The sequence below is a fragment of the Lepidochelys kempii genome, chromosome 3, assembly GCF_965140285.1.
Source record: "Lepidochelys kempii isolate rLepKem1 chromosome 3, rLepKem1.hap1, whole genome shotgun sequence".
In the NCBI taxonomy this organism is placed as follows: Eukaryota; Metazoa; Chordata; order Testudines; family Cheloniidae; genus Lepidochelys; species Lepidochelys kempii.
Window position 1 is genome coordinate 175,632,883 of NC_136382.1, and position 14,573 is coordinate 175,647,455.

A 14,573-nucleotide genomic window follows, 5' to 3' on the forward strand; every position below is an offset into this window, starting at 1 on the left:
CCCAGTCTCTATTCAAGCCTAAGTTAATTGTATCCAATTTGCAAATTAATTCCAATTCAGCAGTCTCTCGTTGGAGTCTGTTTTCGAAGTTTTTTTGTTGAAGGATAGTCACTTTGAGATCAGAAATCGAGTGACCAGAGAGATTGAAGTGTTCTCCGACTGGTTTCTGCCCCACCACCCCCACGAACATGATACAGTTCTGTGGTGACCTAAAATCCTATTTTCGACGTCTCCGACTCAAGGAATATTTCCAACACACCTCTGAACAACATACTAATCCACAGAGACCTCCCTACCAACACTACAAAAAGAAGGATTCTAAGTGGACTCCTCCTGAAGGTCGAGACAGCAGACTGGACTTCTACATAGAGTGCTTCCGCCAACATGCACGGGCTGAAATTGTGGAAAAGCAGCATCACTTGCCCCACAACCTCAGCCGTGCAGAACACAATGCCATCCAAAAGGCTGACAAAGGAGGTGCTGTTGTCATCATGAATAGGTCGGAATATGAACAAGAGGCTGCTCGGCAGCTCTCCAACACCACTTTCTACAAGCCGTTACCCTCTGATCCCACTGAGAGTTACCAAAAGAAACTACAGCATTTGTTCAAGAAACTCCCTGAAAAAGCACAAGATCAAATCTGCACAGACACACCCCTGGAACCCCGACCTGGAATATTCTATCTACTACCCAAGATCCATAAACCTGGAAATCCTGGGCGCCCCATCATCTCAGGCATTGGCACCCTGACAGCAGGATTGTCTGGCTATGTAGATTCCCTCCTCAGGCCCTACGCTACCAGCACTCCCAGCTACCTTCGAGACACCACTGACTTCCTCAGGAAACTACAATCCATCGGTGATCTTCCTGATGACACCATCCTGGCCACTATGGATGTAGAAGCCCTCTACACCAATATTCCACACAAAGATGGACTACAAGCCATCAAGAACACTATCCCCGATAATGTCACAGCTAACCTGAAGGAGTACTTGTGGCACCTTAGAGACTAACCAGTTTATTTGAGCATAAGCTTTCGTGAGCTACAGCTCACTTCATCGGATGCATACTGTGGAAAGTTTAGAAGATCTTATTATATACACACAAAGCATGAAAAAATACCTCCTCCCACCCCACTCTCCTGCTGGTAATAGCTTGTGTATGATAATCAAGTTGGGCCATTTCCAGCTCAAATCCAGGTTTTCTCACACACACACACCCCCCGCACACACAAACTCACTCTCCTGCTGGTAATAGCTTATCTAAAGTGACCACTCTCCTTACAATGTGTATGATAATCAAGGTGGGCCATTTCTGTTCCTCAGACGTTCCTGTTAAACCCTGGATTTGTGCTGGAAATGGCCCACCTTGATTATCATACACATTGTAAGGAGAGTTATCACTTTAGATAAGCTATTACCAGCAGGAGAGTAGGGTGGGGGGAGAGAAAACCTTTTGTAGTGATAAACACCCATTTTTTCATGCTTTGTGTGTATAAAAACATCTTCTGTATTTTCCACAGTATGCATCTGATGAAGTGAGCTGTTGCTCACGAAAGCTTATGCTCAAATAAATTGGTTAGTCTCTAAGGTGCCATAAGTACTCCTTTTCTTTTTGCGAATACAGACTAACATGGCTGTTACTCTGAAACCTGTCATAAAGTAATGTAGAAGCACAAATATTAATATATTTTCCATCCTTCTCTTTCATATTACCATCCTTGCATTATTTCTTTTCTGCTCCACAAAGGGCCCTAGATGTAACAGATTCAGGGCATTTCCACCAAGGGGAAGGAAGACATGAGATTCCTGAAGCCATAGGCGCCAACTCTGTGAGTGCTCCAAAAAAAATAGTGGATGCTTAACACCCCCAACCACCCGCCAATTAGCTGTTCAGTAGGCTCCGCCAATGAGCTACTCAGTGGCAGGCGGAGTCAGTGGTGGCATTTGGGGAGAACAGGAAGGACTCTAGGTGCCTCTAGTTTCGTAGCTGAGGTCTGCTCACAGCACAAGCCCTAGCCTGAGCTCTTAACTGCAACACAGCTTGAGTGTGATATGTGATGAGTTCTGTGCTGCTCCCAGCTTCTGCCTTTGGGGCAGGGAGTTTGTTTATAAACAGAGGCAGGGTGATTAATAACAAAAGGCTTGTCATTAAATTAAATTAAGGATGGTTAGATGATCCTGAAAGCATTGCCAGCCACTCCAGTTAAAAGATAGGAAGCAAAGGGCAGGAATAAATGGTGAGAATGTTGAGAGGTAACTAGTGGTGTTCCCCGGGGGTCTGTCCTGGGACCAGTGCTGTTCAACGTATTCATAAATGATCTAAAAAAAAGGGGTAAACAGTGAGTTGTCTAACTTTGCAGATGATACAAAATTACTCAAGCTAGTTAAGTCCAAAGCTGATTGCAAAGAGTTACAAAGGGATTTCACTAAACTGGGTGAGGGGGCAACAAAATGGCAGATGAAATTCAATGTTGATAAATGCAAAGTAATGCACATGGCAAAATATAATCCCAACTATATATACAAAATGATGGGGTCTAAATTAGCTGTTACCCATCAAGAAAGAGATCTTGGAGTCATTGTGGATAGTTCTCTGAAAACATCTCCTCAATGTGAAGTGGCAATCAAAAAAGCTAACAGAATATTGGGAATCATTAGGAAAGGGATAGATAATATGACAGAAACTATCATATTGCTTTTATATGTATCCATGGTACGCCCACATATTGAACACTGCGTGCAGATTTGGTCACCCCATTTCAAAAAAGATACATTGGATTTGGAAAAAGTATAGAGAAGGGCAACAGAAATGATTTGGGGTATGGAACAGATTCCATATGAGGAGAGATTAAAAAGACTGGGACTGGAACTTTTTTCCATGTGCATATTTTGCCATGTGCATTTTTTCAGCTTGGAAAAGACATGACTAAGGAGGAATATGATAGAGGTCTACAAAATCATGAATGGTATGGAAAAATTGAATAAGGAAGTGTTATTTACCCCTTCACATAACACAAGAAACTAGGGGTCACCCAATGAAATTAATAGGCACTAGATTTAAAAAAAACAAAATAAAAGTATTTCTTCACAGTCAACTTGTGGAACTCTTCGCCAGAGGATGTTGTGAAGTCAAAAACTATAACAGGATTCCAGTAAGAACTAGACAAGTTCATGGATGATGTGTCCATCAATGGCTATTAGCCAGGGTGGGCAGCGATCCAAGACCATGTCGGGAAAGGCATGTCCCTAGTCTCTGTTTGCTAGAAGCTGGGAGTGGTTGACAGGGGATGAATCACTTGATGATTACCTGTTCTGTTCATTCCCTCTGAAGCACCTGGTATTGGCCACTATTGGAAGACAGAATACTGGGCTAGATGGACCATTGATTTACCCACTATGGCCATTCTGATGTACTTATATAGAATTCAGATGCCCCCCCTCTGTAACCCACTAGACCCCAGTCCCTTCACAGAGCTGAGATAGAACCCAAGAGTCCTGACGGGTTCTCTCTCTGCACAGAGTTAGTAACAAAGTAAGAATATACATTAAAATTTTAAACCTAACCAGTGTCCCTTAGGTGACTTGCCACAAGATGTCAGAACATGTTAGTATTAGAGCTGAGTGGACCTAATATTTATTTAATTTTCTTTCTTTTATATAGGAATTAGATACAGTGCTCCTGTCAGCCAATTGCTAAGTTATCTGGCAAAAACCTAGAGTTGTCAAGTGCCTAAGTAGCCCCTGGAATCACAGTTAAAGTTGCCCTCCTGCCCCGAAAAATATCTGAAATGGCACCCCTGGAGGAGGAGCTGGGGGGGATGGTCAGAGTGGGGGCGGGAGGAGGCGGAGCAAGAGTGGGGCCTTGGGGAAGGGGCAGAGTGTGGGTGGGGTCTCAGGGCAGAGCAGGGTTGGGAGCACCCACCCAGAAAGAAGAAAGTTGGCACCTGGGTCTGGAGCTCACAGAAGGCATTAGAGCCACCTTCTTCTCGTGGAGCCTAACTCTGGAGGGTCCCCTTCCCTGATATTAATATTAGGTCTGCAGTAAGCCCTAAGGGCCCATTGTACTAGGCACTGTCCATGCCATCGTAGACAAGGGATTTAGTGACAGGGTGCCATAGGGCCTGGTGGAACGCTGACTACAGAGATCGACCAGTCAGTCCTCTATGCAGAAGGAAGGCACACAGACTGCAAACCCTACTGGCTGAGGTAATGGCTCTGGAATGGTCACATTCTAATCTATGGCCTAGAGAGGAGGATTTTGTCTCCTCGTGACTGTGCAGTCCCATGGATCAAGCCAGTTTACTTGGGTTTGACAGAGGAAGGAGGATTTCCCTCTGTGTAACTCGAAATTAGAACAGTCTTATTGGCTTTGCTGCTGACTCACTGTGTGCCACGTTTCAAAAAGTGCTCTCTAATTTTGGTACCCAACTTTACATATGTAGTACAGATTTTCAAACATGGATGCCCAAAGTTAGACATTTAATAATCCATATATTTAGGCTCCTAAACAAAACTGGCCTGAAATTCAAAAGTTCATAGATCTGTATTATAATAACGTAGTCTGAGCCACTGCATAACACAGGCTATATTTCTGCATCAAGTCCACAACTTCTCTTTGAGCTATAGCCGATCTTTTAGAAAGATTTATAGTCATGACTTAAAGACTTCAAGGGATAAATAATCCAGCACATCCCTTGGTAAATTACTCCAATGGTTAATTACGTCTCTGTTAAAAATGTGCACTTTATTTCTACACAGTGTTGTTGTAGCCGTGTTGATCCCAGGATATTAGAGACAAGGAGAGAGTGGGGAGGTTATATCTTTTATGGGAGCGACTTCTGTTGGTGAGAGAGACAAGCTTTGAGTTTACACAGAAAGCTCCAAAGCTTGTCTCTCTCACCAACAGAAGTGGCTCCAATAAAAGATACGACCTCACCCAGCTTGTCTCTCTAATATCGTGGGACCGATACGGCTACAACAACACTGCAAACACCACTTTTTTTCTAGTCTGAATTTGTCTAGTTTCGGCTCCCAACCATTGGATCTCATTATGTCTTTTGCTGCTAGATTAAAGAACCCCCTTTGCTATCAGAAGTCTATTCCCAGTGTAGATACTTGTAGATAGGGAGCAGGTCACCTCTAACCTTCTCTTCAATAAACCTAATAGATTGAGCTTCTTCAATCTCTCACTGTGAAGCATGTTTTCCAAACCTCACATCATTGTAGCTCTTTTCTAAACCTTTTTAAATTTTTCAACAGCCTTTTTGAAGTGGGGGCACCATATCCGGGAATGGTATTCTAGTAATGGTCTTACTGCTGTGGGTTCCCATTCTCAATACCTTTGCAAATCAAGAGCTTAGTGTCTAAAGGCCTTTCATGTCAGGCCCTTAGCGTCAGAAGTTGGACACCTAGAAAACTGAGCTACTTCTAAAAAGGTGGAGCTTAGGCTCATTTTGCCTTCATTTTGCCATCTGTAAAATGGGGATGTGATGGGGTGGACTAGGCCCAATGGCCCCCTGCTGGAGACCTCAGGGTTCTGCCACATCCATCCCAGGAAAGGAGCAGTACAGAGGTCCTCCAAGTGGCCTAGAGTGGGTGAAAGGAAGCAATCAATCAGAGGGGCTGCTGGAACGGCCAATCAGGGGCCAGGAGGACCATATAAAAGGAGCTGCAGAATACAGCAGCAGTTAGTTGCTCCTGGAAGCTGGATAAGAAATGACTGTATGCCTGAGGGAACTGCAGCACAACAGACAGCTAAGTGAGGGCAGGTACTGGGGGAGCTGGCTGCTAGGACTGAGCCAAAGACAGTTTGCTATCAGGAACCAGGGGAGCAATGAAGGAGCTCCTGGCTGGCTGCAGGGACACTGAGTAGGAACTGAGCCTGGGGAGGGCAACAGGAAGATAGCATCTCCAAGGAGAAAGCCCAGGGGATACATCCCCATACCAGGGCTGGACTGGTTTAAAGATTGCGGACACACACAACCAGAGGGGGGTCCTCGCAAGAGGTGGGTGCCGACCCCATTACATTTGGTACCAGAAGTGGGGATCTGGAACCTGATTAACAAGGAGCACAATTATGGAGGAGATGATCCGCCTGTTAGTGGCAGGCCAACAGCAGCATGTAGTCGTGGTGCAGCAGCAGCAAGAGCAGCAGCAGCGCACCCAGACCCTGCTGATGCAATTAATGGAGAACCTGCAGAAGGAACAGGAGGCCAAGTTTGTGGCACAGCAATGGTGGCAAGAGATCCACTCCAAACAGCAGGAGTGGATAGAGAGGCGGTTGGGTCACAACAAACCTGAGAACCCAATAGGGGATGGAACTAGTGGTCGGTTGGGTCCAGACCTGGCAAAGCTTGGATCACATGATGACCTCAAGGCCTTTCTCCGGACCTCAAGGCAGCAGACTAGAAAGAGGCAACTTGGGCAGCCCTCATAGCACTATTCCTGATGGGTGAGGCACAGGCGGCTTACTGGGCAGCCATTTTGGATCGGGTAGGGCTGATTCGAGAGGTATACAGGCAGAAATTCCAGATGGAATTGTTCCCGTAAGGCAACAACTACAGGTAGTTGCCCAGAAATTATGAGACCTGCCAGCATTCTGGATTTGCTCAGAGACCACCTTGGTGGAGAAACCCAGGATCAGGTGGTCCTAGAGCAATTCCTGAAAGTCCTACCAGGAGGGGCACTGAGCTGGGTAAGGCGTTTCTAACCAGACTCAGTGGGAGAAGCAGTCGAGTGAGCTGAGGCCTACTTTGAGGCTGAAGGAGAGAAAGGGCCCAAGCTGCATGGTAAACTGAGAGGGGTTCACCCAGAAGGCTTGCAAGGGGGAAAGACCCCAAGTATTATAGGCTCAGGGGAAGCAACACAACAGCAAGGGGTCTAGGGAGCCCTGCAGCCTACGGGAGGTAGTAGTGGGAAGGCACTAGGAGACCCGGTAGTCTGCTACAGGTGTGGCCAGCCGGGGCATATTAAAAAGCACTGCCCAGTAATGGAATGTGGCTACCTGAACTGTTATTACAGTGGAACTAATTGGTGGGGGTCTACTTTGAAGGTCAAGGTGATCCCACCATGGTTAGTGACAATCAAGCTAGAAGGAACTGTAGTTAAGGGTCTGATAGACTCAGGGTGTGGGTACACCTTGGTTCGGGAAAACCAGGTGAGGGCAACTGGCCTAGACCGACACCTCCCAGTACACATCTCCTGTGTACATGGGGAGACCTGAGTCTACCCCATGGCAGAAGTTGGGTTGGAGGTACAGGTCCAGAGAACTCGACTTTGTGTCAGCATGGTCAAGGACCTGTCATGACCCATAATATTGGGGAGAGACTGGGTGGGCTACTCAGCTCTCATGTGGGAAGGACCAGGACAGCGACCCAGGACTGAGAAGGTCCAGGCCCAGCTGGGAAAGAAAGCAGAGGGGCTAGGAGCCAGGATAAGGAGACCCCAGAAAGGAGTCCAGAGGCAAGACCAGAATATCCCAGACGTGAGGGACCTGCTGAGGAAGTGCCAACGAGAGTTGACCGAGGGATAGGTGCCAACTTTTCCTGGAGCCAGTGGGTGCTCACCCCCGACCCTGCCCCTGGCCGTGCCCCAACTCCACCCCTGCCCCACCCCCTCCCATCCCCTGCCCAGCCTCCATTCTAACCCCTTCCCTAAAGTCCCCGGCCCAACTCCACCCCCTCCCTGCCCCATTGGACTCCTTCCCCAAATCCTGGCCCCGCCTCTTCCCATAGCATGCCACGTTCCCCCCTCCCTCTCAGCACTTGCCACCATGAAACAGCTGTTTTGCGGTGGCAAGCTACTAGGGGGAGAAGCAGGGACGCAGCATGCTCAGGGGAGGAGGTGGAGGTGAGCTGGGGTGGGGCAGGGAGCACCCACCAATTTTTCCCCATGGGTGCTCCAGCCCCAGAGCACCCATGGAGTAGGTGCCTGTGCTAAGATCTCCAGACAGGTATTACCCAGGTGGTCTGGGTAGAACAGGAATTGGCCCAGGTACGGGTGGAAGCCAATGGGAAGAGGGAACAATGCTTGGCTCTGTAGGAAACATTGGCCCAGGCCCAGAGGGAAAAGGATCAGAGGACACAGCAGGATACAGTAGAGGCCCAAATAGAGACCTGGGCCCAGCAGAGTACCGCAGGGACCCAGACAGAGTTCAGGGTTCAGCAGAATACTGTGGGAACTCAGGTTAAAATACCCAGTTTGCTAACTAGCATACAGGCCCAGACAGTTTCGCCCCAGCTGGAAGAGGCGAAAGAAAAGGGTTGGGATAGAAAACAGGACCCTAGGACAGGGAGGGGAATTGTGCAGGTAGGTTTTATGAGCTCCCTCCTAAGAGAGGAGGACCTGGTGAAAGAATTGGAGGTAGCAGAGAAGGAACTGGAGGAACTCAAGTTCAAAAATGAGTAGCTGACCGAAGAGCTCCAGTTCACTGTAGAGGAAAAAGAGTGCTTGTTCCACACGGTGTACAATTATGAAACAAAGTTAGAGGCCTTATGGGACTCCTGGGAGGTGGGCAGGCACAAGCCTGTCCACGTCTAAAGGCCCCCTCCCCCAGTCTTGCGGGAAGGAGCACTGGACCCGGGAACCAACTGAATATAGGGGACAACTAATGAATAACAGAGTCAGGAGTGAAGGTCACAGGTTCAAAACTAGGGATCCAGAGGGGGACACCGAGCAGAGAACCCTGGACAGCGCCAACTGCTCCTCAAAGCTGTCTAGGGAGCCAGCAGACACCAGCGGGGGGAACTCTGCCTGGATGCGTGAGACCAGGGAGGAGCGGAAATAGGCCCCACAGTTGCAGAGCACCCTCTCTCCTAGCGTCCTCCTCCTGGTGTTGAAAATGGCCACTTTGGCCAGGGCCAGGAGGAGGTTGATGAGGAGGTCTCGCAACTTCTTGAGGCCCCGGAAAGGGTGTGCGAATGTAAACAGGTATGGGGAAAAGTGCAGCCAGAACCTCAACAGGAGGTTCTGGAGGAGCCGGAATAGGGGCTTCAACCTGGCACATTCGAGATAAGTGAGCACCAGGTTCTCCCACATGCCGCAAAAGGCGTCGGGTATGGGGGTGAACCGAGCCAGGTACATGCCTGTGCTTACAGCTCCATGGAGCAGACGCCAACCAATATCCCCAGAGGGCCATGGGACGAGGGTGGAATAGAGGCTGACCCACCAGGGTTCCTCAACCTCCACAGGTGGCAGATAGTCTTGCCATTTGGTATCAGGGAGAGACACGAGGGTGAGGAAGTGAAAAGTGTGGAGCATGAGCATGTATAGTTGTTTCCTTGGTGCAGTTCGAAAGCGAACCGGCTGCAGGGCACGCAGCCAGCTCAGATTGTGGAAGGGAGGGGACTGGGAGGGCTCACGGGACAGGGGCCTGACGAAAAGGTCCAGAGGGCCTGGGGACCTGCTCCATGATTTTTCCAGGGACTGAGGTGAGGCTGATCGGCCTGTAGTTCCCCTGGATTCTCCTTTTTCCCTTTTTTAAAGATGGGCGCTATATTTGCCTTTTTCCAATCGTCCAAGACCTCCCCTGATCGCCATAAAGTTTTCAAAGATAATAGCCGATGGCCCTGCAATCACATCAGCCAACTCCTTCAGCACCATTGGATGCATTGCATCCGGACCCATGGACTTGTGCATGTCCAGCTTTTCTATTTTTTATTACAAATAATTGCACTGTGAAAAAGATAAACAAAAGAGAGTATTTCAATTCACCTCATAAAAGTACTATAGTGCAATCTCTTGTGCCTCACTGCCTCTCGAGTGCGAGTAACGTGTTAATCATGCTGTGAATTAATCCTTAATTGACAGCCCTAGTGCAAAGTGAAAGTTATGGGGATTTATCAGTTGGAAGTGACAGAGGAGGACGAAGACTTGGGTGTATTGGTTGACTATGAGCTGCCAATGCAATGCACCTGTGAAAAAGACTAATTTAATCCTAGGATGCATCAAGTGAGGTATTTCCAGAAGAGATAGGGAAGTGTTATTGCCATTGTACAAGGCAATGGTGAGACCTCATCTGGAATGCTGGGTGCAATTCTTCTATCCCATGTTTAACAAAGATGATTTCAAACTGAAACAGGTTCAGAGAAGGGCTGCTAGGATGATCAGAGGAATGGAGAAACTGCCTTACAATGGGAGACTTAAGGATCTTGGCTTGTTTAGCCTAACAAAATGAAGGATGAAGGGAGATATGATTGCTCTCTATAAATACACCTGAGAGATAAACATCAGGGAGAGAGAGGAGCTATTTAAATTAAGGGTCAGTGGTAGTACAAGAACAAATGGATATAAACTGGCCACCAACACGTTTAGGCTTGAAGTTAGATGAAAGTTCCTAACCGTCAGAGAAGTAAAGTTCTGGAACAGCCTTCCAAGGGAGTAGTGGGGCAAAAAACTGAACTTGTTTCAAGATTGAGTTTGATAAGTAGGGCTATCAAACGATTAAAAAAAATTAGTTGCTATTAATCACTTTTTTTATCGTACTGGATAAAAAGACGGTTATATGTAGCTAATGCAAGGCCAAGTTCTAATACCATCGAAGTATTTCAAGCCTGCAGTAACACCTACACGCTAAACATGCTTTCGCCTCCAGTTCTTGTGCTACAGATAACCCACCAACAGCAAATGAATCCCGCCAGCCGTGACACAGTATGCTCACAGCATTGCAGTATCGCTACAAGCCCATGGATCAAACAAAGTACAACAGTTTAACCAGTGCTACTGCAAAGTGGATAGCTATGAACTGCAGACCACTCAACATTGTAAATGACAGAGGGTTAAAAGATGTTATTCAAATTGCATCTTCCGATCAGTCATGCACCTTGCCCTCCTGAGGAACCATTATATCACAGATACATGACCTATATCACAACGAGAAGACTATGAAGTTGGAGCTTCTGAAAAATGCACTAGCTACTGCTTTGCCTGGTGATCACTGGACATCCTTGGGTAATCACAGCTATCTTGGAGTCATGGCACACCTGACTGATTCTGCATGGACACTGCAGTCATTTGCTTTAACAGTAATGCAGACTGAAGAGAGACATTATGCTGAAACATGTGTAGAGCGTTTCTTGTTTGTTGCAAAGGAATGGAATACTCAAGAAAAGGTAACAACAATTAGTACTTAGAGTGCGATCAAAACTGTGATTAATCGCAATTAGTTTTTTTAATCATGATTAATTTGTTTTGCGTTAATCCCAGAGTTAACTGCGATTAATCAACAGCTTTACTGAAAACCTTTCAGTTTGGGGATTTTTGTTTCTTTTCTATTAAAAGTCAAAATTTTCTGCTGAAAATGTAAATAATTAAAAACATTTTGTTTTCCTCAAAACTATTTTCTAGCCAGTTCCAATAAAACACTTACCCACCCTGGTACGGCACTGCTAGATCCTAGAATGAAAGGACTTATATAAGTGGCAATGTACCTATTTCACAGGGGGATCAGATCCTTTGTCTTTCACTCTGTCATTCCTAGGTTAGAAGAGGCTGAGAATACTCTGGTAGAAGGAATTCTTGATGTCACTCCCAATGAGGCTTTCTCAGCATCTATGAGTGACACTGATGGCTCAGAAAGGGGCACCATACTGCTCTCTTTGCCTGGATAGAAGATCAAATACTTTTGAGGATATGGATGGGAATTAAAGAAGAATAAGGGAAGAGTCCATTACAAAATCCTCAAAGAAGAAGGAAAGCCCTCCCCAAAAAACTAACAGCCAGTTACCACCATTTTGATTCTTCTTGTCTTCACTCCTTATGTGAATGCTAAAGTCATGTTTATTCAGTTGTAAAATGTTTATTATTCTATTTTTGCCAACAGAGGCCCTTTAGGTCCCAGAGTTTGGGAAAAGACCTCCCTGTCAGTCCATAAGCTAATGATTTTCTCAAGATACATTTCCCTAACACTTTCTCAATGGCCAGTCCCATCGTGCCACTACCATATATTCAGGCAGTGCAGCAGTCAGCATGTTCTCCCCTTCCTCCATGAAGAAAAGTATGTTAATGCTTAACCATTGCTGAACTGTCCATGACCTTCAAGTCAAACTTCCATCCACACTGGAAACTTCCATCCACACGAAAAAAATGGAACAGTGCTTTAACCATGTTAGGGCAGGAGTGTGTTTCCCTGGAGTGCGGTGGCTGCTCGGCCCTCCCCACCGCCCACCCCCTGTCAAAGGCTGTGCCTGATGGGCACAGTGTAGCCCTGGGCTCAGTATCATCAGACCTCCTATTATGTCATGCACATTAGTGTCCCATGTAATGTCAGTGCATAGGAAGCTTCCCTGCCCCAACAATTATTGCACATTCTCCAAATGACAGCTGATAAATGAAGTGTGATTGGTATGAAACAGAACTGGTTTTACCTTCACAAGCAATCTTTCTCCAGCAGTTCCATGTTCAGAATAGCAATGATCCAGAGCTACAGGCAGAGGCGGCTGGACTGAGGAGCATCCGTGCCCATGAGGAATTGCTTGAGAGTATTCATATGGAGACATCCAAGGCTGAGGAGGTTATCCAGCTACAGAGGACTGCTGTCACACTACCGTGGGAGGAGGATATGGCTCAGTCACAGGGAGGACACTGGCTGCTGATTACTTCTGGGAGCAGGCAGTGCTCCACCCGTACTCCCAATGCACCCACCATAGTGATGAAAAACCGATATGCTGCCCTGGCAACGAGCAATGAGCAATCACCTCTCAAGGTGGAGAAGGAGAAGCCATGTATCTCCAAGGCTGGGAGGATGGCAGCCACCACTCCCAGGCGGAAACTTAGAGTAGTAGTGGTTGGTGACTCTCTTTTGAGGAGGATGGAGATACCCATCTGTCGCCCTGACATGGTATCCTGGGAGCTATGCTGCCTGCCAGGGGCCCGTATCCGAGATATTACAGAGGGATTGTCGAGGATCATCCAGCTCTCTGACTACTACCTCATGCTACTTATCCATGTGGGCACTAATGATACTGTGAGGTATAACCCTCAGCAGATCAGAAGTGACTACAGGGCTCTGGGAGTAAGGGTGAAGGAGTTGGGAGCACAGGTGCTGTTCTCTTCGATCTTTCTGGTCAAGGGTAGGGGCCCAGGCAGAGACAGATGCATCCTGGACGTGAATGCCTGGCTGCAAAAATGGTGTTGCCAGGAGGGCTTCGGCTTCCTTGATCACAGGATGCTGTAGGCCTGTTACTCAGTGAGGGAGGAAAAACAATAATAGAAAATGTGGAAATGGCAGAGGTGCTTAATGACTTCTTTGTTTCGATTTTCACCAAGAAGGTTGGTGGTGATTGGACGTCTAACATAGTGAATGCCAGTGAAAATGAGGCAAGATCAGAGGCTAAAATAGGGAAAGAACAAGTTAAAAATGACTTAGACAAGTTAGATATCTTCAAGTCATCAGGCCTGATGAAATGCATCCTAGAATACTCAAGGAGCTGACTGAGGAGACATCTGAGCCATTAGCGATTATCTTTGAAAAGTCATGGAAGATGAGAGAGATTCCGAAAGACTGGAAAAGGACAAATATAGTACTCATCTAAAAAAAGGAAATAAGGACAACCTGGGGAATTACAGACCAGTCCACTTAACTTCTGTATCTGGAAAGATAATGGAGCAAATAATAAAGCAACCTAATCCAAGGACAGGATTATAATTCAAAATGATCTGGACAAAGTGGAGAAATGGTCTGAAGTAAACAGGATGAAATTCAATAAGCACAAATGATACAAAGTACTCCACTTAGGCAGGAACAATCAGTTGCACACATACAAAATGGGAAATGACTGCCTAGGAAGAAGTACTGTGGAAAGAGGTCTGGGGGTCATAGTGGACCACAAGCTAAATATGAGTCAACAGTGTAACACTGTTGCAAAACAAGCGAACTTCATTCTGGGATATATTAGCAGGGGTGTTGTAAGCAAGACACGAGAAGTAATTCTTCTGCTCTACTCTGTGCTGATTAGACCTCAACTAGAGTATTGTGTCCAGTTCTGGGTGCCACATTTCAGGAAAGATGTGGACAAATTGGAGAGAGTCCAAAGAAGAGCAACAAAAATGATTAAAGGTCTAGAAAACATGACCTCTGAGGAAGGATTGAAAAAATTGGGTTTGTTTAATCTAGAAAAGAGAAGACTGAGCAGGGACATAACATTTTTCAAGTACATAAATGGTTGTTACAAGGAGGAGGGAGAAATATTGTTCTTAACCTCTGAGAATAAGACAAGAAGCAATGGGTTTAAATTGCAGCAAGGGAGGTTTAGGTTGGACATTAGGAAAAAATTCCTAACTGTCAGGGTTAAGCACTGGAATAAATTGCCTAGGGAGGCTGTGGAATCTCCATCATTGGAGATTTTTAAGAGCAGGTTAGACAACACCTGTCAGGGCTGGTCTAGATAATACTTAGTGCTGCCACGAGTGCAAGGGACTGGACTAGATGACCTCTTGAGGTCCCTTCTAGTCCTATGATTCTATATGACGTGAACTTTACACCCACAGAGAATGCAGCAAACTAGGAGAACTATGGTAGATTATGTGGAGGCGGAAAAGATCCATGTGACAGGTCAAGTCTAAGACATACTTCTT